This window comes from Emydura macquarii, unplaced genomic scaffold, assembly GCF_026122565.2.
Source record: "Emydura macquarii macquarii isolate MOO-44397 ecotype Brisbane River unplaced genomic scaffold, CSIRO-AGI_Emac_v2 contig_1253, whole genome shotgun sequence".
NCBI lineage: Eukaryota > Metazoa > Chordata > Testudines > Chelidae > Emydura > Emydura macquarii.
Genome location: NW_027131390.1, coordinates 66,844,656 through 66,864,779, shown reverse-complemented (window position 1 = coordinate 66,864,779; position 20,124 = coordinate 66,844,656). Strand labels below are relative to the sequence as shown.

General features: G+C 37.1%; 1 long non-coding RNA gene across 1 annotated transcript in view; it reads right to left on the bottom strand.

The window, feature by feature from the left end:
* The window catches only part of LOC137153578 (uncharacterized), a 337,442-nt gene that overhangs the window by 279,328 nt on the left and 37,990 nt on the right, over window positions 1-20,124 (bottom strand). The window lies entirely within an intron of this gene.

Genomic DNA, 20,124 nt, shown 5'->3' with positions numbered 1-20,124 from the left:
CATTGGTAGGGCATGAAGGCTTGCAGCCGATGATTATTTTGCCTTAGAGTATAATATTTATTACCAGAGCAATTAAATAAACTATTCATCTAATTAGTGAAACAAATACAGTACTACATAATAACTTTGTACTGCACAGTTTTGCATCCAGAGTACAGCGCCTAGTTTACATCTTCCCTGCAAAGCAGGAGATACCATGAAAGAGCCTTTTCACTGCAATAAGACAATACTTCTGCCCCCTCCGTGGAATTCTTTATAGATTCACATGAGCATTGCAAGCCTTCAGCCATACCAGCTGCCTTCAGAATATCTGTAACACCACTTTCCTTATACAGTATTGGCTTTATTTTCAAAGTTTTATTAGATAAATGTCAGGGAACTACAAAATCAGCATGTAAATACATATGCGTACCCATGTCAGACTGTCAGGTTCCACAGGCAGACATAAGAATTCCTTTTTGCACAGCATGAACATATTTGCACAGTTATTCAGGAGGGTGGATCTGTTCCTCAAATTAATCATTCATTTGCAATTGTTAAGGGAAAATTACAACTTCCATTAGGTCTGACCAAATACTAATGTATAAAATGGCTGACTGGATCATTACTGAAAATACTAATGATACTGTGTATTTATATACCGCTTTTCAAAAAATCTCAAAGCTGGTGAAAAATATTAATTTAGCCTCACAAACACAATAAGTAATAATATGCCCATTTTATAAAAAGAGTAAATAGAGATTATTGAGAGCCAGCTTTTCCAGAGAGCTCACCACCCACAACCAGGGCTGGATTTTCAGGAGAGTTCAGCTCCTATTTAGGCCCCAAAAATACATGTCAAGATTCTCAAAAAGGCTCAGAAGGACAAATCACTAAAAAGCAAGGAAACAATGGGAGAGAGAGGTGGAGGAGGCAAAAGATTTTTTAGGGACCCAAGTTCTGTCCTAGAATAAGAGTCAGTTCATAAACCAGATAAAATTAATATTGAAATATTTATGGTTCACTTGATGTCACCCCAATGGATATAAAAATAATGGAGGGCATCCATGCTATAACCTCAGCAAACATTTCCTTGGCTCAGACAGCCTCATGTAGCCAGAGTTAGAATCTATGGACAACATGTTTTCTTTTAGCTACACAGCATGCAAAAGCAAGTCATGAATTAATTTTATGACTTTGCTAATTTTCCATCTGTCCTGGGAGCTATTGATTTTATCCATATACAGCTGATGTCTCTGCTCACCTAAAAAGAACAATTTAAGGTTGGATGTAACCTGCAAATAACCTGTTTCAATTATGTTTTGTTGGCCATATGGGTTTATTTGGTTTCAGAGTTTCACAGAAATACCTTTGTAGATGTGTTTATTGAATATATGGGAGGAAAGGGTATTCATCCCTTTCATGAATACGAATCATATCTCTTGGTGATCTCTCAAATACTTAAAACTTTTCTTTTTTTCATTTTGTTTTAAACTAGCAGCACACCCTGACACACCTACTGCTGACACTACACTGATTTCTAGGTCCAGCAGACCATTCTTTGATTTATGAATTCAGTACTGCAGTTGTGAAAATATTTTGTAAATCTGCTATACAAAGAAGTTGCATATAGTTTTTAACACTCCATCAATGGTATCTCTTCTGTAATTGTCAAAGTGGTATGAAACCTCAGGTTCATGTTTGGACACATTTTTTTTCTTGGTTCCCAGACAACAGCAATGGCCAAAAACAGTGCCTTTTCCATCAATGTTTGGTTAGGAAACTGCATTCTTTTCCATTGGATAGGGACCTAGCCTTGGTGATCCACACATTAGTACCTTCCAGACTAACTCAAAGGAATGCACTGACCTGTATTGCGGAATGACCATGAAAGGTTAAACTGGTACATGAAGGTTAAATTGGCCCCTCTAAACAAGGCAGACAGACAATCAAGGATACTTCAAATATGTGCTCTGTTCTATCCAGTTCCAAATCCAATTCAAGGTCCTTGCTTTCATTTCCAGAGCCTTACATGGACTCAACCCAGGCTCTCTGGGTGACAGCCTTATCCCCTAAACTCTGGAATGACAACTTTATTCATCTGAGATATATCAGATGACAGAACCCCAGATTATGCCCATTTAGCAGTCAGGGCTTTCTCCATGGAGGGTTGACAGGAATAGTATTGACTTCTGCCAGAGATTAGACTGAGTTTAAATCTTATCACCCTCAGGGCACATTTCAAGACTCAGCTCTTCTCATTAGTAAATTCAGAGGCTAACCTTTGTAAATAAGAGGTCGCAAAAGCAGAGATGGGATAGCATGACTATGTCGCCGTTGGAGGATATGTCTTGTAAGTGAAACAAGTGGCCAGAATGGGTGCTTTAGAAAACTGTGTAATAATGAAATAAGGAAGTTTCACTGTATGACACTAACAATTAAATGGGTAGAAATGAGTGTAAATAGCTTTGAATCAAGCCACACAATTATTTTAGGAAACACCTCCAGACACAACATTACACTTCTAAGTCCTAATTAAAGAAAAGGTCCCTACCAGAGAGAATGGCAGATATAAAAGTATGATTAGGAGGGTAATAAATAAGAACATAGAGCATCCCCGGACAACCTTTAGAGCCTGCATTCAGATACTCCTTTTAATGTGGTCAGTTGACTTTTTTGGACCTTCACTTTTCTATAATTTAATATACCTAGATGCAGCCAGGTGGTAGTCGGCTAGAAAAGCTACAGGGGATTTATCTTCATCTACTTTCTTGTGGAAGTCTCCAACTGTGTAATAAAATATTGAGAATAGTGCTACTAAGATCAAACAAGCATGACTTTTTTGAGGAATAATCGTAGCTATTCTGAATGTCTGAACAGGCCGCTTCCTTGATGACAAGCAAAGAAGCTGATTTCAAACACTTTCCAGGACACAGCATGCCAGATGATGTGGATTCTGAGCCCCAAATTACTTTGTTCCTACTCAGTTTCTTTTTTCTTGCCTTTATCTAGATAGGTTTTGGTTTTAGGAAAAAAAGGATTATCCAAAAAGGCATCTGCTTTACAGTGTAATTCAATAGATTCCATAATTCCATATAGCTTTTGTGGTATATTTTATTACAAAAAAACTTTATGAATAAAAGATAAGCACAGGTTAAAGAAAAAGGCCAACTTTTTAAGATGAATGATTGAATGAACAGCACAGCAAAGAAAAATCCCCAAACATGGCGTCTCACTTGAAGGGAATAGAAGGGAAACTGAGATTGGAGGAGTATATAGAATGCAGCAGTGTTGGACAGTAATACAAAAAGTTAACATGGGGCAAATCTATGCATAATTTCAAAAACCAGAGAGCATTTGAGGAAGCATAGTCGTGCTGTAGCATTCAAGATTTGCTGAGGTTTAAAGAGTTGGGATATAGAGGACCAGATTTTGAAAAAGAAACGACCATTTAACAACCATAGTAGATTTATGCTCTCATGTTTGATCGATAAATATTGCTCCTCCAGTAGGGAAAAATGTTGGTTCTTTTCTTAATGGAAATCTGATTTTCATTCTGTTGACAGAAGTAGGCTCTGGGAGAAACTCATGAGAGCTGGAATAGACCTTCAGTTACTTTATCTTTCAAGAGCTCTCCCTGTCCAAATGGCAGCCAGGGTCAGGATAAGGCATAAAGGTGAATTAAACTGATCCTATTACATTATAAAGAGCATGTGTCAGAGTCGTTTACTGGCTTCCTCTTTTTTTAAGTTTCTTATTAATGAGGTAGTGGTGATATTAGAGGTCAAGTAGTATTTTGCTTTAGTTTAGACTAATAAAATACTGGAATGTGGTTTGTGCTAATGACACGTGCTAATGTGCGGAAGACTACTGAACTAAAATACTGAATAAACAATGTCTATTCTTCTGTATGCAGATTATGTGTTTTTGTTAACCGAATCCCCTTTGGGTCTAAGCATTTTAGGGACTTTAGATTTTTTTTCCCGAAGGAGCGCATGACCATAAATTATCAGAACAAAAGTAATTACTGTCAGCCATAGACCAAAACTGCATAAATGGACAATCAGCTATCACTGTTCTGAACAGGTTAATTCCTTTTCTTATCAGGGCTTTTGTTTTGCAGACAGTGGTAATGGGATAAACATACACAGGAGGTTAAGTGGTGTTCCATAAGGTCCATGCAGGCAGTTCTTCATTTTTCTCATGTACATGGGGGTAATTTAATTGCTCCAGCCTCCAGAGTGTTCAGGGCTAAAGTCTGTACTCAAATATGATAAGGTGCAGAAGTTTGGATCTGGAAAGCTCTAAAGTCATTAGAGGTGGCACAAAAAATATTTTTGAAGAGAATACATGATCTTCATAATTATACCCCAGCTGCTTTACTTAGGACAGAGGTGAGTGAATACTCTCTTTCAATTAAAGCACAATTCCTCTTTATCAACTACAGGGTCCCCATTCAGAATAAGAATTTACATCACCTCCCAAGATCACGTTTTGAGAAACAGCTTAGTAAGTCTGAAACTTTAAAATTTCCCTGGCTTTTGCAAATCCGCCTATCTCTGCATTTCTAGGGTTTTTCAGAACTTAGTCTGGTCAAAACTCTAAGTGAGAGTTCAAAAATTCTAATTAACCTTACACCTGAAGATATTTGTAAACTACTTGACATGGCAGATGTAATGGCTCCCTTATTAAAAAGACCATTCATAGATTGGAGAAACTTGGAAATCTTGACTAACAACAAGCTAAGTAGGTCCTTAACATTCTTCATTTTTAAAGAATATAGTCGGCTTATTTAAAAGGGAGATACACAGGTTTTGAGACGCACAATCATTTATACCCAGGTTTAAGATTTGCCCTATTACTTATTTTGTAACTTTTATCATCCACAATTTTTGGTTCAGTAGTCTTCCGCACATTAGCACGTGTCATTAGCACAACAATTAGAATATCTGTTATGCAGTGACAATGCTTTGGTTATTTGAATAGTTGCCATATTTGCTTGGTCAGTGGCAAAAATAAGAAAATAGTTGTATGACATTCTTTATGTCCTAAATGGATCAATTTATTTTTCAATTTTAATGCAATTTTATCCTTGTGTGTTATTTTACGGGATGTTCCAAAAGTCTAAATTGAAGGACTGAGATTCTGTTTTCTGTTCTTTGTATTATAATGATCTTTTGAATGTGTATTTCTTTTTGAGCATTATGGCTAATGGTTAAGATGCTATATTAATACAATTTCAGTTTGAATTTTGAATATGAATTTGACTACATGCTTCTATGCTGAGCGAATTATGTTTTTTGATTAAGCAAATCTTAGTTCCTCTTTACACAGCCATTCATACAAACAAAACTTAAGGAAGGAATATTGGTGCAAAATGAGTAAAAACGGATGTGAAGATAGCCAAAGTGAAACTGTATTTAGAGGTCATCAAAACATTTCCAAATACAGTTTCTCACTATCCTTCCATTTCTATGTCAGATTAAAGTAAAGACAAATTCTGGAAGTATTCCACAGGTGAAACAGAGACTGACAGTCCAGCAGCTTGTAAAAGAAAAAGTGAAGAATTTCTGGTCTTGTGAATTAAGATTAATGTATGACTTAAAAGGATATTAGAAATCACAGATATGGAACAAAGTGCAATTTTTGAATGACATTTCAAAACAAAGGAGATGCTTTCTCCTATTCTCTTTGGTTCCTTTTTCTTATAACAGCTCATATGTTGCAACATTGAATGGAGACCCCTTTTGTGATTAATGTACGCATGAAAATTGTTAATTATTGGTTCATTGAGTTGTCTGTAACCATTACAAATTGCACAGATCGTGCCTTATCTGCAGGATATCATTATTCATCACTCTGTGCCTGCTTCATGGCATCTGGGAGATGTGCTCTTTAGTGAACCCCTGGGCTAATGGGTGCAGAGGACCCATCATGACTAAATCCCCAGGAGATAGAGAAACTATTCATAAGGATGACAGCATGCTTTCATACCAGTGTAATTATGCTATTCATTTATTTGTTCTTGAGGAACTACAGCTTGGGGAAAAGAATATGTATTCTTTGTACTCTTTCTAGCTAGCTTGTTAAACATGTTCTGAAATTTCTCACAGTAAGCCCAACAATGAATCAACAGCAAAGACCTATATAGCCATTGTCACTTCTTCCCTTGAAGCTGTTTTCTCATTGTCTAACTATTGCATCAGGAAATTGTTTAACATATGTCTTTACCATTAACTTGGTTTTTCCTTTATGCTTTCTAGAAACAGTGAGATCCCCATGACTGGAAAACCAGTGTGTTTAAATGAAAATTGGGCACCAAATCTGGATGGATCTTTTGACAGATCAAAAACTTGGGGGAGTTTGGTTTCTTGTTTCAAATAATTGGTACTGAATGTATTTTTGCTTTTTCTATCGAAATGGACATTTAGCCTCTCAAACATACAGAGCTAACTTTTTACCTTTGGGTATGCAGGAAAGATAAGGATGCTAGTCCCTTAATCTCATGTAGCCCAGACTGGAACTGACCTGACCAAGTCTGAAGATGGTTAGGCTGATGTTGAAGCAGGGACTAAAGGGATCAAACTTGTTCCATGGGAGCAGCATAGAGAGATATTTTAGAGATTGATTTAAATGAGACCTTCACCAATTGTGAAAGGGCCCTCTAAAAACAGAACTACTTCAAGCAAGCAAAAATACCATCATTCTTCAGCTACCCCATCCCTACAATAGAAAATGTCAACTCCACTCCAATCGTTTTAGATTGTATTATAGATAAAATGGATTATTGTGAAACCTACAGCTCAAAAGTTAATATATACTTTTAATAAAAATAGATTGATCAAACTTGTTATTTTTGATGTGATAACAAAATTACTAAGATTAATCATCCTTGAGTAAGATTTCTGTCAGAGAATTTCTATTATGAGTGATATGAAGACTTATAAATCAAAAACAGTGTTTAAGAAAATGCCAACTAAATTCTTCAAATATATCAAACTTCTAAATTACTTTTCTACATTCTATTTTAAAAGGGATGTTATGTGATGGTGGGCTGGATGACTGGGCAATAGCAATTAGCCATGAAACATTTCACCTAGATCCAGGGAATAAATTCTTGCCTTTGATGGGATATATCCAGCTACATTTCATGGACAATCACAATAGAAAATTGGTGATTAAGAGGAATGCAATAGAAGGTATCCAGTAACTATATTATAGGCAGAGCTGGCAGACAGAACATTTTCCTTAATATAATACCATATTTTCAGTTGCTTATAACTTTGCCAAATTTACTATTCAAACTGAAAATTTCCTCACCTGGCTTCTGATGATTTAAAAAATGGTTTTGAGCAGGGACATTTAGAACATCCAACACCCACAAAATAAACCAAAAAGTTTCCTTGCATAATACTATTCACATACATATCAATAAACAAAACATAGTGCAATGCATGCTGCAAAATGATTGGCTCCGACAGTTTTGAGAACTGAACATTCTGTAGGGATGGAGTTGTGTTTGAAGAGAGCTCAGACATTGTAATACAACTGCACTTCCCTAGTACCTTCATCCAGGGATTGACAAGTACTTTACATAAATTGGAGAAAAGCCCCTCAAAACTCCCATGGGGAAAGCAACTGGAGAAACTGGGGCAAAAAGAAGCCAAGTGACTTGTGCATGATTACACAGGAAGTCTGTGGCAGAACCAGGAAGAGTATCCTGACCTCCCCAATCCACCTCCTGTGCTTTAACCAATACAAAAGTCATGCCAACACCTCTAAAGGTAGGTCTATATTTACAGCAGCGTGTAGGGTACAGAGCCTACAAACCAGCTAGCACAAGTATTAATAGCAATTTAGTTAGTGAGACACTGCTTAGGTGAGTAGGGTGCCCTATACACCTGAACCCTAGTGTATGTACCTACAAGGCTCTCTAATCACACAAACAGTGTCTCCCACAATTATACTACTATAGTCTCCCACGGCTGGAGCCTTTCCCCACCCCAGACTCCAGTAGCAGGGAAAGGATCTGGTAGGATCCAGCAGTGGGGAGTTTCCAGAGCTTTTCCCTGCTGCCTCTCCCATGCTGGTACCTTTCACTGCTGCATGTAGCTAGACACCTCATGATAAGTGTGGGTGCAGCCTGCTTTCACTGCAGAATGCAGCTATGTGTGTAGTGCCCATATTCTACATGCTTCCCTAAGTGTAGGCAAAGCATAACTGTAGCAAAATTACAAGTGTCGTGCTAACAATTTTGGTTCGTGACATTCCAAGTGTGGAGTGACATGTATAGTTATTTTAAAAAATTTACTCTAGAGCTTTTTGGATTTTGTAATAGTGCATTTTGTAGATTGAAGATACAACAAAAATATATTTACTTAGTTTTTACCTTCAATGACTTTTGAAGCATAATTGAACTTTGATTTTTTGGGGGAAGCTTCTCAGAGGAGGATACTTCCTCGGTCCCACACTGCACGCTGATCTCTCAGCACAGAAACACATACTACTCACAGGCCTCTATAAAAACCCAATCCAAGTGGCCCCACCCAGTTTTTAGCATAACAGCTCCCATTTATCCAGTTACAAAAACACACCCTATTAACAAAAATACAATGAAATATTCCAACACCTCAGTTCAAAACTCGTAAGAAATATAAACCCCTTTCTAGAACTCTATCCCAGGACCTTCACACAGCACAAATGTATTTCATCATTTTAAACTAGTTCATAATTGCATGCAATTTAAAATTAATCATCTTGGCTTTAGTACTGCTTCTGCACTTTATGTCCCTAGGACCCTCTCGAAAAAAGAGATATGAAATATCAGGGCCCTTTCTTGATAAAAAGAAATCATAAATACGATAAGTAGAATCTAGGGGGGAAATAAGGACAGCTGCTTGGGTCTTGGGATTCTCCCAGAGGTGCTAGTTTGGAGTTTTCCAGAATTGACAGAGCAAAATTGCTCGAGCAATAAAAACATAACTAATTAGTAAATGTTTTACCATTGAATCCACATAAAATACACTGAGATCAGGGGATGGTGAAGTTGGGGGGCAAATGGTTTCACAGTTAGTATACTTGCCTGATTGTTGTCGGCTCTCATTTCCAGGAGTGATAGTCCGAGAGATAAATTCTCTCTCTTGTGCATTTAAGAGCTGAAATTTTTTATTCTAATTCCCACTCATCAGGCAGCATCTTATAATTGTAAAATAGACTACTTTACCCTTTAGGTACTTAAATCATTCCCATTATGAAAATTCTTCCCAGGGAGCATATTCTATACGTTAGACTTACAGGGGATCATCTGCAAGAAACAGATATTCTGCTGAGTCTCCTTACTTGGAGCAGCTATTATCACTATAATGGGGGGGGGGGGGTAGGGGAAATCAACCCTCAAGATAGAGATTCATCATTATTATGATGGTGTTGTTTCTGCCCTGAAAATTAAACCTAATGGTCCTGCTAGATGTCTGATAAAGAAATTCTCAAGTTTGCTACTATCAACATTGATATTTTAGCTTAATAATCAGATGTCTGTTGTCTCAGTGCCATTTTTGACTACACCAGATCCAGATTTTGAAGGAAATCAGAATCAGGGGATCTGGATTCTATCCCTAGTTCAGCCTAAGAATTGTTGTGACACACTGAGCAAGTCACTAACCCACTTTGTACATCAGTTCTCCCTTCTTCAAAATGGGGATATATGCAGTTAGCACATCCTTCTGGGACAGGTAGGAGGTCTAAATAAATAAAATTGTGAGGCGCTCGGCAGTCCTTAAATGGAAAAGGCTACAGAAATGCAAAATCTTTGCATAAAACCAGGTAATGAATCCCAGCTGCCTTCAGCCACAACACACATTACAGGAAGTTGTGCCCAAACTCACTGGTTCATCTAAGGTTACCTCCCACCCACCAGGCTCCTTTCCTTTATTAAAAAAAAAAACAAAATAAAACACTGAGTTAGCTTCTAGCTTTAGAATAATATTTTATCTCATTTGTAAATCAATTTAGTTTAGTTAGGAGGGATAAAAAATGCTCTGTCTTTATAGAACACCTAAGGATTTAAATTTCACCATGTTAAAATCCTCCTCTTTTCTGAAATGTGGTTGTGAAAAATGATAGTGAGGTTCTGTTTGCTATAAGATCAAGTGTAGTAGTCCTGCAAACTAAAACTGGGATCTGAAATTATGTAATATCTATGTAACGCTTATTTGGAATGCTTAAGTACACATTTATAGATTGTATAAAAATACAATAATTTAACCTCGCAGCTGTCTACAGTAACATCAATTTTTCAGGAAGAGAACAAATGTAAAAGAAATCAAAACCTACACAAATGACCAAACTAGATGTGCTCATCTTATGCCCTCTGCCTTACTGAATTTAGCTATGAAAACTCATGACAGAAAGTCTCTGAAGTGAAGGTCCTCACTGAACTGAGAAAGTTCTTTGTCAACATCCCAAGAGATCTGACCCCCCACACCTCCGAATTTCTCCCGCAGTATTATGACTAAAAAGTTCAGAGTATTTCAGCTGGTCTGGATTTCACAGCCAAATGAGAAAAAAGCTCTCTTTATTTCGGACACATGCAAACATTGTTTCTTTGATAATCTTGTAATCACTTTTCTGAAGCCTTTTCCTCATCCACTTCGCCTGCCACTGGTGATCTGTGTAATATACTGAGCTGCAAAGATGATGAGGGATGAAAGAAGCAATCAGGCGCCATTTTGTCAGTGGTCAACTGCAACATATGGTTCTGTTTCACTAGACCACCACCAAAGTGGCCCATTACACAATGTTTACATGTCTTTCATGGAGGCTGTCTAAATGAAGTAGATTTTGCTGCTCTAACTGCTGCAAACCCAGAGTATTACAATGGAGGTTTCAGTCCTCTGTGCTATCGCCCATAGCAAACCACCCCAGTGCAGTGTTCATAGTAAATGAGTTAACATTCCTCCATGTACACAGCTGCACATTTTATATCTATTGATCTGGCAAAATAATACGCCATCAGTTTTGTACATATCTAGTCCTAAGCTTCCAGCAGCCATATCTGCAGATTTTATCTTCTGTTTTGATTTTCTAGGAGCTTGCCAGTGAGTGCAAAGGTTGATGAACACTTTGAATTACCCAGTTGGTCTGTCATCTCATCTCTGTGTTAAGTTCATCACAGGACCAATTCATATGTAACACCACTTTAGTAAAATCTTCCAGATATCATTTAGAGTAGGTCACATAGGGTTTGAAGACAGATCTCAGTATCCACTGTGTGTATGGTTTCACAATCGTATTGTTTTAAATAGATATCCTTAGAATTACACGGCAGACAGATGGAGGATATACAGTATATTACATACAAAGCAACAGCAATTTTCTTAAACAACAAACTTCACACGGATTCTGATTTTGAAATTTCACGATATGGAACACCTAATTAGGCAGCTGTGTCCTAATAGAATACCCAGTTTCCTCTGAACCCAAATTTTCTGAGAAGCTCGCCAATCAATCTGAAATATTTTATCTTCACTACGTTTTCAACACAGACCAATTTATTCTTCTAACTCACCCTCTTTAATTATTTCTGGTAGCAGCATATCAGTGGCCGTCTCAAACTGAAATCTTCCCATCTATGTCAACGTCATGCTGATAGTTAAAAAATAAAAGGCTATCAAGAAAATTCTCTCCTGCAGAGAGTCCAACCATTAAAGCCATCTTTGCTGCCGCCTGTACCATGTCTGAAGTTGTCTGCCATCCCAAATCATTAGTGAGTCTAGCAAGTGACTAAGTCCCAGTATCGCTCTGAGTCTGTCTGTTTGAAATTGTTTGAATGGATAAAAAGTTTACTTGGGAGTTCTTCCTTCTAGGGTGCTTTTTTCTTTCTTTTTAATTAAAATTGCCACTCAAACTAGAAAGACAATGGCTCCAGCAAGCTGAGATTAGGTCCCTGATTCTGCAAGCTGATCTATGCAGGAAAACTTCCTTAGTTCCCCATTAACTGCAGTGGGACTAAATGCAGGCATAAGAGTCTGTCCATGTGGCTCAGACTGCAGGATCGGGGCACAAATTAGACCAAAGACAGAATGGTTAAACTTAAAAGTGAGAATTAAATATAGTAATATCCATTTCTAGATACAGCTCAAGTGACCCCAATTTTTATATTTTAACCCGAAGCCTCAAACCTACTGATGCTGCCTATTAAAATCTATGCATTTCTCTGGTTTTGTTGATATATTAATATTTCACATAGGTCAGCTAGTGATGTGGTTAAATGATTTAGGAAAAGGAATTCACATTTTCACTTGTTTTCCATGGAGTTGACTTATTGACTTTTGGTATAAAATCTACAAAAATAGCATCACTTACACACACACACACTCCAGTCCTACTGTGATTTCTTACTATGTATTTATTATTCAGTCTAAATTCTTTAATCAGTCATGATGGACACCTTTAGTATTCATTAGTATTAATGCTATAATGCAGCTAGATACCTTTGGAAGAAAAATATACCATTAAAATAATGCTGCATGCACACATTAAAACCATTAAGAACCACATCTGATGTGACATTTAAGACTATGTAGAGGCCAGTTAAATGCACATAAAAGACATTAAATGCTTCTTTGATCAACTACCCTACATATCTAATTCATTAGAAAAATTACTGCTGGTTCTGAAAGAATCAATCCAGCTTCCTAACGAAATGCTACTCTCAGGAGTTGAGGGATAAATTTGACTAGCCCCAGCCACTGGAGTTTCTGTTCTGTAGCACCAGGTTACTTTAATCTACCTAAAGCATATTATTCAAATGGTATCTTCTTTTAAATAAATTGGAATATCTGCAAAATGAGCTGTAAAAAAAAAAGAATAAAAATAAAAATTTTTAAAAAACCCCGAGACTTGACAAACAGTACAATACTTTGTTGTTATCTTTCTGATGACTCGTTCCAGCATGGCCACAGGTATTTTTTCTTCTAGAATATATTTTCTTGTGGCATCTGAACTTGATGGGCCAAATTCATTGTTGGTGTAACTGTACTTCAAAGAGAACTTCATGAATCGAGAACTTTAGAGCAGCTGATCTGCAAATAGCTCCATATAGCTAGTGGAAACTGTCTAAATGAGAGCTTTAAAAAGCACCTGAGATGTGGCCCAATAGCCAAAGGATCCTTCCTTGCCCATTTGTGCTTCAAAAACAATCTCATGAGGAGAGACCAATGGAGACATTGTTTCTGACTTAATGAGCTGATTCGACAGGACAATGAATCCTTCCATACACATTTCTGACAGATTCCATGTACCAAAAATTTAGTGAAAAAAGACTTTCAACAGTGTTCACCAGTTTATCAGTGTTCACCAGAGCTCTACAAACATCATCTCAAATACAAATGTGTAAAATAGTATGAGAGCAATTCACAGCATATTGGGTTAGAAAATAGAAATGCGTGATTCAATTAATGTTATCTATAGACAACTGAAACCTTCCTTAATTTCCTCTGAATGTTACACTTCACCTGCTGTGTCTGCATATGAACTGTATACTATTAACATTTTTTAAACCAGATTTACTTAAGTGACAGAAACGAATTCACACAGCCAGTAACAAACCATGAAACTTCTCTCTCAAAAGGACACATTTTTGTCCTGTATTCAACAATTAATGTCATTACAGACTAGAATTAATAGCCCTCATTAAATGCATCTGGAGAATTTCATTGCCACAACAACCATGACCAACCTGTAATGCCCAAGAGGAAATCAAGGTTATATACTTTATTCCTGCCTTTAAATTGTACTAAATTAGCTTTTATTTATCATAGTATGAAGTACTTGTGCCACCCAATTATATAAAGTCCTAAACTCTGCTGGTCAAGGATAGCTGGAAACACTAGATTATGTTTGAGTATATGATTAACAGAATTGCCTTAAGGCGATACTAATTAGCCAAAAAATGGAGTTTCTTACTTTGACATAATATATGGAAAAACATTCAGCATTTAATATTTCGACAAACATGCTCTTGCTAATACATCGATTGTACTCGCTGAATCTGAAGTCAGATTCCCATCCCTTATTTGCTCTGAATTATTATTATTGCTTATCTGTATTGTGGTAGCATATACAAGCTGCTAATAAAGGGCCCCATTGTGCGAGGCAACATGTACATATCTAACAAGATGTTCCCTGCCCCAAAGAGTTCGCAATCTAAATAGTGTATCCTCACAAGTAGTCTCACTGATTTCAATGGACTGCTCCCAGGGTTAAGTATTACTGTGAATAAGAGTGTCAGAATATGGCTCTAACTGATCTGAGGAATTTTCCAATCAGTACTAACCAGAACCTCATTGTTCTAAGCACTATGCAACCAGGGGGGTCCCTACTTAAAAAAAGTTGACAATGGTTATTTAGAGTCTGGTCAAATGAATCAAGAAAGCTTGTTACTTTCAGGAACAGGAAGACCAATTCTCTACTTGCAAAGTTAACACTAGCTGCTACAGCTGGTCAAAAATTATGAAAGATTTTATCAAAAGAGTTCCTCAATTTTTTTTTTAAATTGAAAAATCTCAACTAGCGCTGACTGCATCTTTAATTACATGCATTCACAATTTTGCTTAAATCTGTATTTGTAACTAGAGGTGTCCAACCATGGTTTTGGAAATGGTCATTGGAAAAGCAAACCTAATAATTACAAGCATCTGCAGAATTCTCTAGGGACAAATTGTGTGGGAGGAAGATGGGCAAAATCGTCGCAGACTCTGAGAAGTGAGAACAAAAAGCATACAAGTTTCTTGCTTTATATTTGAGAAGAGGAAGTGGAAATCATAAATAAGGTGTATTAAAATATTTGTTTCATAAAAGTGAAGATCTTTCTTTCACGGGTCACATAAGGAGGTTGCCATATGCCAAATCTACTAAGAGAAAGAAGAGAGACCCATAATAAGATCAGAATAAAAGTGAAAAAGAACAAGGAGAATAATAAGACTAGAGGAGTTCTGGCCAAGACGCTTTCTTAGTAAGATCTGTAGAAAAATTGCAGACAGAGGTAAAAGTGCTGCTTAAAAAGAGGCAATGATCTGTTGATAGCATCAGCCATTTCAGCACTATATTGCTTTTGTGTGGATAAGTCTCCTTGAAGCACTTAATGTATATATCAGACTGCAGTATGGAACTGGCACAAGTCTGTTAGAGCTAAGGGGATAAATTATTATAATTACTAAAAAGTCTTTTAGACTTTATAAGAAAAAACTTGAGGAAGGGGGGAGCAGAGACCAAAGGAAACCTGTAATTCTCAGGTTAAAAGCAAAGAGCTAAAGCAGTAGGAAGGAAAGCAGAAGTTAAACAAGAAATAATCCCAAATAGAAATCAATTGAAAAATAAAACTGATTTGAAAAGGAAGCAAATATGAACAGCTCATAAATTAGACCTCTGAGAATAAATGACTACTGATTCTTTTTCCCCAATCCGTCGCTAAGCCCAGATTCCATTAGATTCCAATATATATCTACAACTGCATTTTGTTTTCCCTAAGATTAGTCTGGCACTGCAAAGGCAAGGTTGAATTCATTGAGATACACAGTTTATGATGATTGATGCTTATTTCTAGTCTCTCAACCTATATTAAACCTATGTATAAAAATACAGCTACAAAACTGCAGATTTTTCATGATTTGGCCCTACCATAGTTCACTGAATGTTCATTTTAGAGACAATATGCATTGTCCTGTAGTGAGCAATTTTGCCTTTACTTTTGTGAGTAATCTACAACCGTGAAGCTGATGTCTCTCTGTATGTATATATTCTGAAAGAGAATAGGTTTAAGAGGATTCATAACATTTAAGACGAGAAGGAACCACCAGATTATCTAGTTGGACCACCTATATGTTACCGGCCAACAACAGCACCTACATACTACATCCTACAACCAAAATTAGACCAAATATTACAGCCCACAGGAGATTAGAATATTATATGTTACAGTCAGAGAAGAGGAGGAACAGGTGCACCAGTGCTCGAGGCCCATGCAATGGCTGGAAAATAACTGAGATATACAGATAATCCAGGCAAGTGACCTGCATGCATCAGAGAAAAACGAAAAAACCCCAGGGTCACTGACAATCTGACCTGGGGGAGGAATTCCTTCCTGACCCCAAATATGGGGATGAATTAGACCCACAGCATGTGAGCAAGAAGCAGCCAGGCAAGCACCTGAGAGAGAATGTCCAGTGCCACTTCAATACCCTGACCCTCCCTGTGCAATGTCCCATCTCCAGCCATGGCCATTCCTGATGCTTTAGAGGAAGGAGACTGGTGGGGAGGAAGGGAGAAACACAGAATACATGGTGGGGAATCTCTTCCTGACCCAGCTGGTGGCTGGCTGAAATCCTGACGTATGAGCTTTTAGGAACAAAAGACACACTGGAAGCTTATGGGCTGTTGAGCCTTCTCCATACCATCACAACCAAACACATCATACAACTGCACTCACAAATTTGCCCAAATTTGCTCCAAGCTGTCAGGACATTTGGATCTGGACCAGAAATGTATGGCTTGGACTACTTTTAGTATTTAATTTAGGCTGTAGTTAGTGAGATCACAGAATGGATAAGGTATCTTCGGTCATATAATTAACTGGATCACTCTGGAATTACCTTTGGCACTAGATATCCTGCTTTCAAAGTCATTATCCATAAATGGTTTAGCTGCTCGTAAGTGCAAGAGTGGCAGATGTAGTGTTACCCCTCAATCCTGGAAATAGTGTATTACTAGGTCTACACTACGTAGCAAGTTTAAATCTGGAGTCTCTGATAGTTCCAAGTAATACAGTGTGCAGCTTTATCAAGGAGATGTTTGTGAGCAACTAACGTTTAGCTTGGAGATACACAGGTTTCAGTTAAAATATGATTAGTCTGAGCCAGAGTGAAATGTGTACTTTCTTGCTGCTTCACTATATCATCTAGTCTATGCCAATGTATGTATGTATGTAGAGTAACTTTTTATTACCTTTTAAAACATACATTTTAAATTACTGAGGTTCTGCCAGTTGCTATTCAGGTTTCTAACTCGTTTCTTGTTCTACCAGTCAACTTGAAACTCAACAGAAAGTTACATATATTGCAACTGGAGCAATGTAGAAAACAAAGCTTTAGTTTGCTCCTGTGTTTGTGTTTACATGCCGTATTATAATTTAATCTACCTTCTAATTTCTAGAACAATGAAATATTTTTTCCTTTGACATTCATTTTGAAAGCATCATGTTCACAGTTGCTGATCATTTTACTGCTAGGGATTTTAGCCATCTGTGCTTCCATAGTTGCTGAGAGAGTCAAATACAACAGGAGAGAAAAAAAGTAGTCATTAACATGAAACAACAATAAAATCTAAATTTGTAAGCTCTGACTTTCCCTACATTTTATGATTAATGAAGGCAAGTGCTTACTGAATGCTGATTGTGTGTTTCATTCCATGTGAAGCCTAAAGGGTTGCATCTTAAAACTGACTGCGCTGGAATCCCTCAAATTCTACATACAAGCACAATTTGTTGTCCCATTTGAATGGATTGAGGGGACTGGATCTCTGAGTCAGCATAAACAATTATGCACATCAGTGCATCTGCTGCAATCTGGTTATATTTTCATGAACCAACCCCAAAACAGTGGCACCTGACTGTCTGAGATGTTGAGCAATATAAAATAGTGCCAGGCTTCCAGGAGCTGCATGTTATAATGCTGTCAAATTAATGGGAAAGTTTGCGATGGTTTGCATTTGAACCACCAAATCAGCATTTCTTAAAATTCAGTCTCTGGTTCAGGGAGATGCTTCTGTCATGATGGTGGATCAGCTATCAACAATATCTCCTTTGAGCAGCTGTGAATTGTAGACTCAGTTTCTAGATGCTGTTTTACATAAAAACAAAAAAAATTGTTGGTCCACTCTGTCCCTGCACAGTTGCTTTATATCTCTGGTATACATTCAACCCTGATCAAATATGGACACCAAAAACAGAGGTGGAATGAACACAAGATGATGGAACCAAAATATAAAGTGTCAGAGAAAAATTGGAACAGGCAACATGGAGAGATTCAGCACAAATGAAGTCCAGAAAGAGGAAATAAAGTGCAATTTATTGTTGATGTGTAATTAAGCAGACACCTTTCACATTCAGTAATGTATTTTGATCTTTTCACATAACTCTAGACTAACACAGGAATGGTGTTGAATTAGGATTGGAGACTGGTCCATAGAAAGATTGCTATTTTAAGAAGTATATCAGAAAGATGGAGAACCAAATACTCAGTTACTCCTGACAGAAAACACTCTTACCCCTTGAGTTATTTTTTGGTTTCAGAATGGACCAGAACACACCAAACAGCAGATGCTTTCAAAAGAAATTACTTTGGGAGGATTATCATAGGCCAAAGTGGTTTTCACCTTCTCCCCACTACATTATATAATTCCACATAAATACACTGAATAGAACTTTTCTCTAGGGTGTTGCTTTCTTTCTTGGTGCTAATTATGAGGAACTTGGGGGAGGGAGGTTATAGCTGGACAAAGTTTCAATAAAAATGTCTTTTCATCAAAATGAAATTTTTGTTGAAAAATAATGGTTTATGAAGTCTTCTATTTTTTGTCAAAATATAGAAACCAAAATATTTTGGTTTCAATTGATTTTCAAAACCTGAACATTTTAAATGATTTTTATACTAAAAATGTTTATTTTTAAATTGTTTGTTTTTGTTCTAGAAAAAAGTTTTGGGAAATTTTGATGAAAATGAAAAAAGGTAATTGTTAACCGGCTCTAATATGTTTTTGTTTAAATAGATTAATATGTAGATTCCCCAATTTTTCCTTTTCTTCTCCTTTGATCCATTCATCTCTGCGAATCCTCCCCACATCACACAGGTTAAAGGAAATATTGAGAAGACCGTGTTGAAATATTGACAGATCATCACTGGAATTGGGACATGTGTCCTGAATGGGTAGTTACTGGTATTGACTGCTTAGCAGCTAGCCAATGTAATTCCCACTAGTGTTCTGACATATGCATTTGTTCCCATGCTTTCTGAACTCTCTGTTTTAATGGTTTTCCCCAGGGTCTCCCATTTCTTCTGTTATTCCAAACCAAGGGCCCCATTCTCCTTTCTCACACTATGTTTACAACTATGTGACTATCTTGACTTCTATGGAATTGCTCCTGATTTACAGCACTGAGAGAGAAGAAGCCTCAGTTGGTGTAAATTGGCAGAGTTTCCTTTTCTTCAACAGCATTGTGCCAATTTACATCAGCTGAAGTTCTGGCAGAGTGCCAGCAAGTCTCTGTGTTACACTGTCATATTTTGGGGAAAGTATGTAAATTGATCCACATTAGATAGACCATGGGAGTTAGGCTATTCCTTTTTATCTGACACCAACAGGAACAAGAGTTTAAGCTCCTGAATTGCCAAAACTTCCTCCTATCCTCTAGAAATCTTTTACAGGCAGCTGTTGCCCTGGCAACTATGGGAAAAAATAAAATTTATGCTATTGAAAAAGCATGCTATTCCATTGTGTTAGCAAGGTGCATTATCCAGTCTGGATCTTCCTGAAACACAAGTGTCAGGAGCGCAGTCTGAACTTAAAATTAAAGCAACTGTCACAGCAAAGCAGTGATTGTAAAACATTATATGGAGTCCTGTATAGCACAGAGAGGCGTTTTTATTTCCAGATGTCCGGTATAATGTTCTGTTGTGATTATTTCATTAAAGAAAAAAATGTATATTTTGAAAGTGTGTATGTGTGAGACCCGGGTTATATGTGTTCAAAGTTCTGTAGTTCAAGGGAGTTTGAAATGGAAAGAACATATTAGCTCATCTAATCCACCTCCTTTTGCTTAATCTCTCTAGGTGTACTGATCACAGATTTCATTTTACTACCACAGTAAACTGCCATCATAACCAAGCTCAAGTTAGCTGCAAAACAAACTACCAGTATAACCTTGCTATTTCAGTTTTTCATTTATCAAGGCCACAGTTGTGGAAAAAAGCTCTGCCTCAAAAATGTCAAACATAATGAAAAACAGGGAAAAAAATCAATCCAATTCTTATGAGTTCCATGCTTTTAGATTCTGCAGGTTCTTCTGGGTCATCAACCAAACCCAAATTAGAG